General features: G+C 45.6%; 1 long non-coding RNA gene across 1 annotated transcript; it reads left to right on the top strand.

Moving 5' to 3' along the window:
• The first annotated feature begins 1,014 nt into the window (after nucleotides 1–1,014).
• LOC116086383 lies at nucleotides 1,015–7,651 on the top strand. The gene is made up of 3 exons (XR_004116902.1): nucleotides 1,015–1,118; nucleotides 2,228–2,414; nucleotides 7,506–7,651. It is a non-coding gene; the product is annotated as an uncharacterized LOC116086383 (long non-coding RNA).
• Nucleotides 7,652–9,960: the final 2,309 nt, after the last annotated feature.

The following is a 9,960-nucleotide window of genomic DNA, read 5'->3' as shown; positions in this document are numbered from 1 at the left end:
ATTGCCTCTTTTTATTTTCAGTTCCAAAGCTGGGTGACACAGAACACCAAACTGTCACGGATTTAGTCATCACACAGGTAATGAGTCCAAGCTCCCCTCTCTGAATCATAAAGAAATTAAGCAATATCAATTTACCCTGATGCCAGACCATAGCCTCTTCACTCCCCTGTGTTTCCCTCTGTGTCCATTTATATTATATAAGTAAGTTTTTAAATGTGATGGGGAAATCTTCTTTACAGAATTTTGATAATATAGATAAATGCCCCTTGAGGTGAAGTTTGACCCCCCCTTCCTGCTCCCCTCTCCCTCCCAGCTTCCTCAGTTTCCTAAGTACAGGGCTGGAGCTAATGACTCATTTCAAAAGAACAGAATATTAAAAGAGAAAAGCGGGCACTAGAGGGACAGCTCTGTAGCTGACTGCATCCTGCTATTCCAGGACCCCCGCCCCCTCCCCAGTCAGATTCCTAGCACCCACACCTGGGCACCTCACAACAGCCTGTAGTTCCAACTCCAGGGGATCTCCTGCCCTCTTCTGGCCTGCACATGCACGCATGTAACGAAATCATCATAAGACATGTTTTGTGAACTTATGAAACCTCAGGCCTCTGTCTTTCCAGGCACCGCCCCCGGTCCCCTGCCCCTACTTGCATTCTTCCATGAAGAGGAGGTTGTCACCCTATCAAGTCCTAATTAGGGCCAAGACAAAAGTCTTTCTGAGCCAGCAGTGGATTGCAGGACCATTTAGAACAGGCTTGAATGCCATTCAGTCTACAGCATGTGGGTAACAGGCCTGTGACCCAGCTTGGCAGGGCATGGTCTCCAGTATTTCCAGAGAAGCACACATCTAAACACTACCAACTTCCCCAGTGAAAAATCTTTCACATCCACCTTGCTGGTCCCAGAGTTCTCTGAAGCATGTGGTGACCTGCCTGGCTAACCACTCCTAGAGCATGCACACTGACTGGTTTAGGGCCTCTAGGTAGCTCAGTGTAGAGATCTAATCTAAGGAATGCAGCCACTTATAGCCGATGGATTCTGGCGGTGTTTTAGAAGAAAAGTTGTAACAACACAAAACACCACCGCGGAAATGATTTCTCAATGGAAGACATAATGTCAAGGTTAGTGGATGTGGCTAAGTCTCTCTCTCTGAAATTCAGGACAGGGCAGATGGTACTGGAAATGATAAACCTTGGCTCGGATGTGGCTCACTCGGTAGGGTACTTGCCTGGCATGCACGAAGTCCTGGGTACCATCCCAGCACCAAATAAAAATATTATCACAGGGGCTGCAAGCTTGCAATCCCTGCAGGAAAGAGGGAGACAGGAGGATCAGAAGGTGAGAGTTATTTTCAGCTACATAGTGATTTTGAGGGCAGCTTGGGGTACACAGGACTCTCTCTAAGGGTGGAGGGGACAGTGGAGAGCTAGAGAGTTGGCTCAATGGTTAAGAGCACTTGTTGCTGTTGCAGAGGACTGGGTCGAGTTCCCAGTGCCCAGAACTCTCTGTTCACAACTACCTGTAACTCCAGTTCCAGGTGATTTTGTTTTGTCCTCTACTGGGCCTCTGGAAATACCTCACAGGCAATCACATAAATAAAAAGTAAGTGAGCCGGGCAGTGGTGGCGCATGCCTTTAATCCCAGCACTTGGGAGGCAGAGGCAGGCGGATTTCTGAGTTGGAGGCCAGCCTGGTCTACAGAGTGAGTTCCAGGACAGCCAGGGATACACAGAGAAACCCTGTCTCAAAAAACAAAACAAAACAAAACAAACAAACAACAACAACAACAAAGTAAATGAAATAAAACAGGAAAGAACAAGTTGCAGTAACACTGTCTGATGTTTTCTTAATGCATTCTTGCCTTTAGTAAGAAGGGTTTGAAGAAAATGGAGAAATAAGTTATGAATTCCAGTGATCTCTAAAGACCCTTTACCACGGACTAGCCCTGCCTCTGACATTCACCAAATGCTAAGTCTCCTATTGTTTTACTTCATCCACTCCCAAGTCATTTCTGACAGCACTAGAAATTCTTATGAAGGATTTCCTGGCAAGCCCAAACCAGGCAGGTTAAGACATAGAGTCACCGGAACACTTCTGCCCCCTGGTGGCCATGTTCAGAACTGCATGGACAAGGCGGGAGGTGCTCGTGAGAGGGGATTGGGGGAAAATAATATTTGGATGCCATAAAAAGAAAACCATGAACTAAATGGTTAATTTTTTTGCCTCCCTAGTGCTTCCTGTCCATCGGTGTCCACTACACCCTGCAGGAAGTGTCAGAAGCCACCCACCTACCCACAGGAATTGCAGTTCCTCTGCTTTCTTTTTTATTTTTGATTCTTCAGTGAACTTTAATCTGTGGAACATATCCATGTCTTCCTGTCATTAGGGGATATGACGAAAGTCCAAGCCTTGGGAGAGGTACGGAATCCAGCCAACAGCAATTTATATGAGTAGGTCTACTGGGGCATGGGCAAGTGAAGGAACAGGGAAAGAATTCAAGATTGAACAAAGCTGAAAATTGATCAATTGGGTTTAATTGAGGGGAAAAGCAGTTGGGTTGTGGAAATTCCACTAACCGTGTCAGGTGGAAAGGAACCTGAAGAATTAGGCCTTCCTTCTGAACTCAGGGGAAGGGCATTACAACTCCAACCCCGTTGGCAGGACACTTCTCTTTCAAAAGCCCAGTATTTGGCTTGTGTACGGGAGTGTGGAGTTGGAGAGGGAAGCAAACAAGAGAGGGACAGAAAGAAGGAAAGCAACGAGCCTGGAGATGGGATTTAGGTAAAATGAAAAGGCGGGAGCCAAGTCTTTGCTTTTCAATGGTGAAGCCCTCTGCAGCTGGCTGCTGTCCTGGGACACGTGAGGGTGGTGGGTGGGGTGGGTGATGGGAAGGGTTTAGAATCTGCTGTCTGTCTGGCAACTTGCTTTTCACAGTTAGTCATGGATCCCATCCCGAAGCTCTCTCCAGGTCACCACTGGCTTTCCCCCACCTTTGGTAGGGTTTCCAGGTCACATGTGATCCTTAGTCTTCGTTTTCTTTTCTTTTTTGGGGGGGGGTTGGGGTGGGGATGTTCGAGATAGGTTTTCTCTGTATAGCCTTGGCTGCCCTGGGATTCACTCTGTACACTAGGCTGGCCTAGAAATCTCGGAGATTTGCCTGCCTCAGCTTTCGGAGTGCTGGGATTAAAGGCGTATGCCACCACCGCCAGGCATGATGGTTAGTTTTAATTGTCGATTTGACCCAATCTAGAATCACATAGGGAGTCCGAAGGAGAAAGTCTGTGAGGGATTTTCTTAATTGAAGGGGGAAGACTCTCTTCCAATGTGGACAGCACCATTTCATGGACTGGGTGCCAGACAGTAAGGACTGAGCTGAGAAGGTGCAGGGCACTGGTCCTGGTTATCATGTGACCAGCTCTTTCAAGCCTCTGCCCCTGTGACCTCCGTGGATTGTAATGTAGTCTGATGTCCTGAGCTAGAATAAATGCTCCCCTTAACTGCTTTTGTAAGGGCATCTTATCGAAGGAATAGAGATTAAGCTAAGCCAGTATGCCATAGCACAGATGCTCCACAGTGGATTTCGCGATGTCTTCCTGGGTGCCACGTGGGTTGTTTCCAGGGGCCCCCTGCTGTTCGTGTCCACTTCTTACTCTTTTTCAACTCAAAATCGTCAAGCTGGTGGGAAGCAGTGCTTCCCCATTTTAGCACTGGAGCTCATTTCCTATTGAGCAAAGCTTCCTCCTTGGGTCAGTTCTTGCCGCGCCCTGCAGGGGTGAGCAGTTTTTTCCACAGAAAGAAGAAGTAGATTAATCTGCACCCCCCCCCCCCACACACACACCCCAGGTCTAAGTAAACACACCCATTCCCCCGGGTGGCTGCACACTGCCTCACCTAGTAGTACTCAGGCTTAAGTGCGGTTTGGTTGTACTAATGATTCTGGCAGCAGACACACCCCTCCCACGGAATAATTTACTGCCTTGGTGACAGCCCAGGATATCCTCCTGTTTTCTGGGGTCACATCATTCCTGTGTCAGCACTGCTCACTCCTCTTCAATGCCCATTCATCTGCATTCTAAATAGATGAATTTACCTTCAAGAATAAAACTGAACCTAGTCAGGGTTTCTCTGGGTAGCCCTGGCTGTCCTAGAATTCACTCTATAGACCACGCTGGTCTTGAACTCTGAGATCTGCCTGACTCTGCCTCCCAAGTGCTAGAATTAAAGGCGTGCACCTCTCGGCTCAACCTGGACCCCATCTTAAAGTGTCCCGCATGCTTTAGCCTACATCAATCCTTCCCTCTGTGGAATCTCTTTAGTGACAGTGCCTTCTACATGCCTAGTGCCTGCATAAGGGTGAGCGTGGGAACCACGATGTCCAAGGGCTGTGGCTGTGGGAAGGTTTGAATGGAAGGTAACTTGGATCTAATAGAATTAAGTTATTATGAGTGTTTCTTGAGCAGCGAGCCACAGTGGGACTGTGGCGGAGTTAACAGGAACAAAAGGGAATGGTGGATTGTGGGTTTCCAAACTGAAGAACAAAAGCCTAGCACAGTGGTTCTCAAAGTGTGGTCTGGGGCAGGGGAGGGGCTGATTGCAGATTCTTAGTCCTACTCCCACCCTGAGTCCCGCCCCACCCCAACCCTGCTCGTGACTTGGAATCCCCGAGACAGGGATCTCTCTGTGTTATGATGGGCGAGTCTGACCACCCTCAAGATTGAAATCCACTAGCTTGAGTTAGAGGCTTGAAGGTCGTGTCTTGAGAAAGCAGTCCGTTTTGTTCTCCCAAGTCTCAGAGGGTGTGAAACAAGTTGATAACGGCTGAGACTCTCCCACTCTCATCCCACTAGCAAGCCCCAGTGAGATGACTCGGTGGATAGGGGACCCACTGCTAAGCTGATTGGAGTCTGATCCATGAAATCCACTGGAGGAGAGACCTGAGACCTGAGCCCTGAGAGTGGTCCTCTGACGAATAACTTTTAACTAAAAATAAAACTGTTATCCATGCAAGAGATGATGAGTATTCTATTTTTTTTGTTTGTCTGTCTGTTTGTTTGTTTGCTTGAGACAGGGTTTCTCTGTGTAGCCCTGGCTGTCCTGGAACTCACTCTGTAGACCAGGCTGGCCTCGAACTCAGAAAAGATGAGTATTCTATTAATCCAGGGTTTTTCTTTTCTTTCTTCCTTCCTTTCTTTCTTCCTTCCTTCCTTCCTTCCTTCCTTCCTTCCTTCCTTTCTTTCTCCCTTCCTTCCTTCCTTTCTTTCTCTTTCTCTTTTGCCACCCGTCTTAGGGATGACCAAGCATACAGATGTGGATGTCAATGCTGGGGCCACATCCTGCAGTGTTACAGGAGGTGCCAGGCTCAGCAGCATACAGATGAAGGACTAGGATTTGGGAGAAGGGATAGCAGAACCCGCTGGACCCTTCCTTGTGGGCTGACAGGATTTCATCCTTGAGAAAAAAATGAAGGCAGAAGGAATGAACTCCAAGGATAAAAGTTGGATTTTACCAGAAAGCTATTGAGCATTACAGTTCATTTCGTTTCTTTTTCCTGGTTTTTTGAGACAGGTTTCTCTGTGTAGTACCGGCTGTTCTCGAACTCAGAGATCCACCTGGGATTACAAGCATGCGTCTCCAAGCTTGGTTTAAGCATAATTTTCTATAAAATGTGACTTGGTCATACAGTGTCCTAATTTTATGAAACTAACTTGCATGCAGGGGCTCCTCTGGGCTTGCACTTTCTCCTTCTCTGCCTTTTAGGATTAGCGGTAGGTGATGACGTCAGTCGTGACGCCAGCGAAGACTGACCTCGCCTCCCCCCCTTTGTCTGTGGCACTTAGGACCGTATGGTATTTTTATGGACAGTCCTCCCTACTGAAATGTGAGCTGTCTAACCCTCTGTGTTCCCATTAACGGGGACAGCACTTGGCATCCTGTCAGTGCTTGAAATGATTTAGATGGATAAAGAACGACCCTAACTCAGGTTATGAAAAGGCATCTAGAGGCTGAGCAGGTCTCCCCAGGGATGTCAACCAAGGCACGTTGCTTATGTCCTCAAACAGACTGATTACACCCTTCTGCTACCAGATGAAAGGTTCACGTTGATAAGTTAAAAAACGAATACTGCCCTCTGATGGTAGGTTTGTTCCTTTCACATTTTGTTTCAGCAGCAATATGTATCCTGCTTCTGGTTGTAGGTTTTTGTTTGGTTGGTTTTGGGTTTTTGAGACAGGATTTCTGTGTAGCCTTAGATGCCTTGGAACTCACTCTGTAGACCAGGCTGGCCTCAAACTCAAGAGATCTGCCTGCTTCTGCCTCCCAAATGCTGGGATTATAGGTGGGTGTCACCACTGCTTGGCTTACATCTGCTTTTGTTTCTTTGTGTGTTTATTATGTTTACAGCATTCTGCCTGCACGTGTGCCTGAAGGCCAGAGGAGGGCACCAGATCCCATTACAGATGGTTGTGAGTCACCATGTGGTTGCTGGGGTTTGAACTCAGGACCTCTGGAAGAGCAGCCAGTGCTCTTAACCGCTGAGCCATCTCTCCAGCCCTACAGCCTGCTTTTCTTAGGTGAAAATACAGTGGGTATTGTGGTTCCCAGCTTCCAGCAGCTGAGAAGCTGAGACATGAGGCCTACTTCAGACAGCCTGAGGTACAGTGAGATGCTGTCTCAAAAAAGGAAGCTGGAAAGATGGCCCAGTGGTTAAGAGAGCTTAACAGAGGACTTGGGTTCAATTCCTAGCATCCACATGATGGCTCACAATTGTCCGGAACTCCAGTCCCAGGGGATCCAAGGCCCTCTTTAGATCCCCATGGGAACAAGACACACATGTGGTTCACATGCATATATGTAGTTACTTATGCATTCATGCACATTAAATAATGAGATAACTACATTTTAAAAAAATTGTAGTTAGAGGGCTGGAGACATGGCTCAATGGTTAAGAGCACTGACTGCTCTTCCAGAGGTCCTGAGTTCAATTCCCAGCAACCACATGGTGGCTCACAACCATCTCTAATGAGATCTGATGCCCTCTTCTGGTGTGTCTGAAGACAGTAACAGTGTACTCATATACATCAAATAAATAAATCTTTAAAAAAATAAAGAACTCATATAAACATGAAATGAATGCATATTAAGAAGTGTTAACTCGCTGGGTGGCGGTGGCCACGCCTTTAATCCCAGCACTTGGGAGGCAGAGGCAGGTGGATTTCTGAGTTTGAGGCCAGCCTGGTCTACAGAGTGAGTTCCAGGATAGCCAAGGCTATACAGAGAAACCCTGTCTCCAACAACCAAAAAAAAAAAAAAAAAAAAAAAAAAAAAAAAAAGAAAGAAAATAAGTAGTAGTAACTCATTAATGAAGAGGATAAGAGGCTAGCCTGTCTCACATATTTAATTTAATATCCCTGCATGTGTACGTGTGTTTGGAATAGATCTACTATTCCCTCCCCCCAATTCTTCCCTTCCCTCAGCTTTATGTGCTTTCTCCCTTTCTCTTTTTTGATTCAGATAATTGTGAAGAGCCGAGGATTCACAGGCATCCACAGAAAGACGTTGCACTACGTTTAGGTTAGATATGGAGATGGCTACTGATGGTAAGGAGGTAAGGTACTCTCTCCACGGTTAACCTCTTTATTGGGCAGAGACCTTCAAGTTAACACACAAGTGCACAATATCTAGGCTCCAATAAAAAAGTCAATAGCAAAGTTAAGCAGTTATTTCATAGACGATCAGAGCTGGGGATTTAGGTCAGTGTGGTAAGAGCACTTGCCCAGCAAGCGCCGGACCCTGGGTTCTGTCCTGTGCTCTGGTGAAAAGATCCCTAGTGCAACTTCCAGGCAGTGCTGGAGTATATGAGAGACAGTGGCCTTACCTCTTGCCTCACTGGTACAGTCGCTACAAGTGGGTACATTTCCTTTCCTTATTGGCTGGCAGTCCCACTTTTAGAGTAAGGTGTAAGGTGGAGGGGGATGGGAAAGGAAGAAAGGGAGGATATTAGAGGGTTTGGATACAATGAGCCTTTTTTCCCTAACTTGTTCCCATTTATATTATCTCTCTAGCTGAAGCAGGCCTGCCTTTGCCTCTCAGGTGCTGGGATTTACAGGCATTCCGATGTCTGTCAAAAATTATCAGTTTTATTTTTTTAAAAATAACTGATGCATAAACACACACAAACTTCCCATCAGTGTGGTATTATTTTAGAAATTTTAATTTATCTCCTCTATTTCTGTACTTCATTATCAGAAACAAAAACTTTTGTCTTGTTGAAGACAGGATTTCGGTGTGTAGGGTAAGCTAGTCTTGAACTCCTATCCTCCTGCCTTCGCGCAGAGCACTTTGGTTTCAGGCATGTGCTACCATACTAAAGCAAATGTTGGACTGATCAAACTATAAGAATTCTCAGGGGGCTGGTGAGATTGCTCAGCAGGTAAGACAGCTACAGTGTCCTTATTTATAATAATAAATAAATCTTAAAAAAAAAAAAAAAAAGGAAGGGCTGGCGAGATGGCTCAGCGGCTAAGAGCACTGACGGCCCTTCCGAAGGTCCTGAGTTTGGATCCCAGCAACCACATGGTGGCTCACAACCACCCGTAATGAGATATGATGTCCTCTTCTGGTGCATCTGAAGACAGCTACAGTGTATTACACCGGAGTGAGTGGGGTCGTACTGAGTTCAATTCTCAGCAGCCACATGATGGCTCATGGCCATCTGTACAGCTACAGTGTACTCATACACATAAAATAAATAAATCTAAAAAAAAAAAAGAATTCTCTAGAACCTAGCATATAATTGGGAAGAGGACAGTGTAATTAAGAAATATTTAATAGTAGCAATCATAGATTTCTTGGCTTTGGTTAAAATTTCCTTCTAAGCCAAGAGGCATATAACCAAGTTATATTTGGCTGCAATTAACAAGGTCATGGGCAATGAGGAATTAGCAATAAAATGTGCTAACATAAGGATTCTCAACATAAAAACACAAAGTTTCCTCTGTCAAGTGTCCAATAAATAAAAAGCATTCATTTTACCTGCAGAACACTCCTCTAGTCTTGAACATGTACTATCAATGCCGACCATGACAGAATACGGGAAATTCACCAAAAATAAAACAACACCACACTAGGAAATCTAGAGGAAATGGATAAATCCTAAGATAGACATAGCATAGCAAAATTAAACCAAGAAGATATGAACAACTTAAACACATCCATGACAAGCAACGAGACCCAAGAAATAAGGTATACCCATGACAAAAAGCTGTCCGCCTTTGGCTTTTTCACCTGCTGATGTAAATATTGGCTATTTGCTCAATTTAAAAAAAAAAGGGGGGGGTCCACATGACAAACCTACAAACAACATAATTCTAAATGGGCAAAATTTAAAGCATTTCTTCTAAATCAGCAATGAGACAAGGGTGCTCATTCTGCTTGAAATTTCAGCTAAGGCAGTGAGATAAGAAAACAGAATACAAATAGGAAAGCGTGCTGATTAGTTTTTGTCAACTTGACCCAAGCTAGTATTACCTGTGAGCAGGGACCCTCAACTGAGAAATCGCTTCAATTAGACTGACCTGTTGGCAAGATCTTTGAAGCATCTTCTCATTAGTGATTAAGGGCCCATCCCGGTATGGGTGGTGCCACTTCTGGGCAGGCGTCCTGGGCGGTGTAAGGATGGAAGCTGAAGCCAGGTGGTGGTGGAGGCGGCAGAGGTGGCACACACTTTTATTTCTAGCACTCAGGAGGCAGAGGCAGGAGGATCTTTGTGAGTTTGATGCCAGCCTGGTCTACAGAGTGAGTTCCAGGACAGCCAAAACAAACAAAACAACAACAAAACAACAACAAAAACCCCAAGCAAATAAAGAAAAGAAAAAAAGGAAGAGAGAAAGAAAAGGGAAGGAAGCTGAGCAAGCCATGAGGAACAAGCCAAGTAGCATTATTCCATGGTTTCTGCTTCAGTTCCTGC

Source organism: Mastomys coucha, unplaced genomic scaffold, assembly GCF_008632895.1.
Source record: "Mastomys coucha isolate ucsf_1 unplaced genomic scaffold, UCSF_Mcou_1 pScaffold12, whole genome shotgun sequence".
NCBI lineage: Eukaryota > Metazoa > Chordata > Mammalia > Rodentia > Muridae > Mastomys > Mastomys coucha.
The sequence above is the reverse complement of the archived record's forward strand: the minus strand, read 5'-3'. Positions and strand labels throughout refer to the sequence as shown.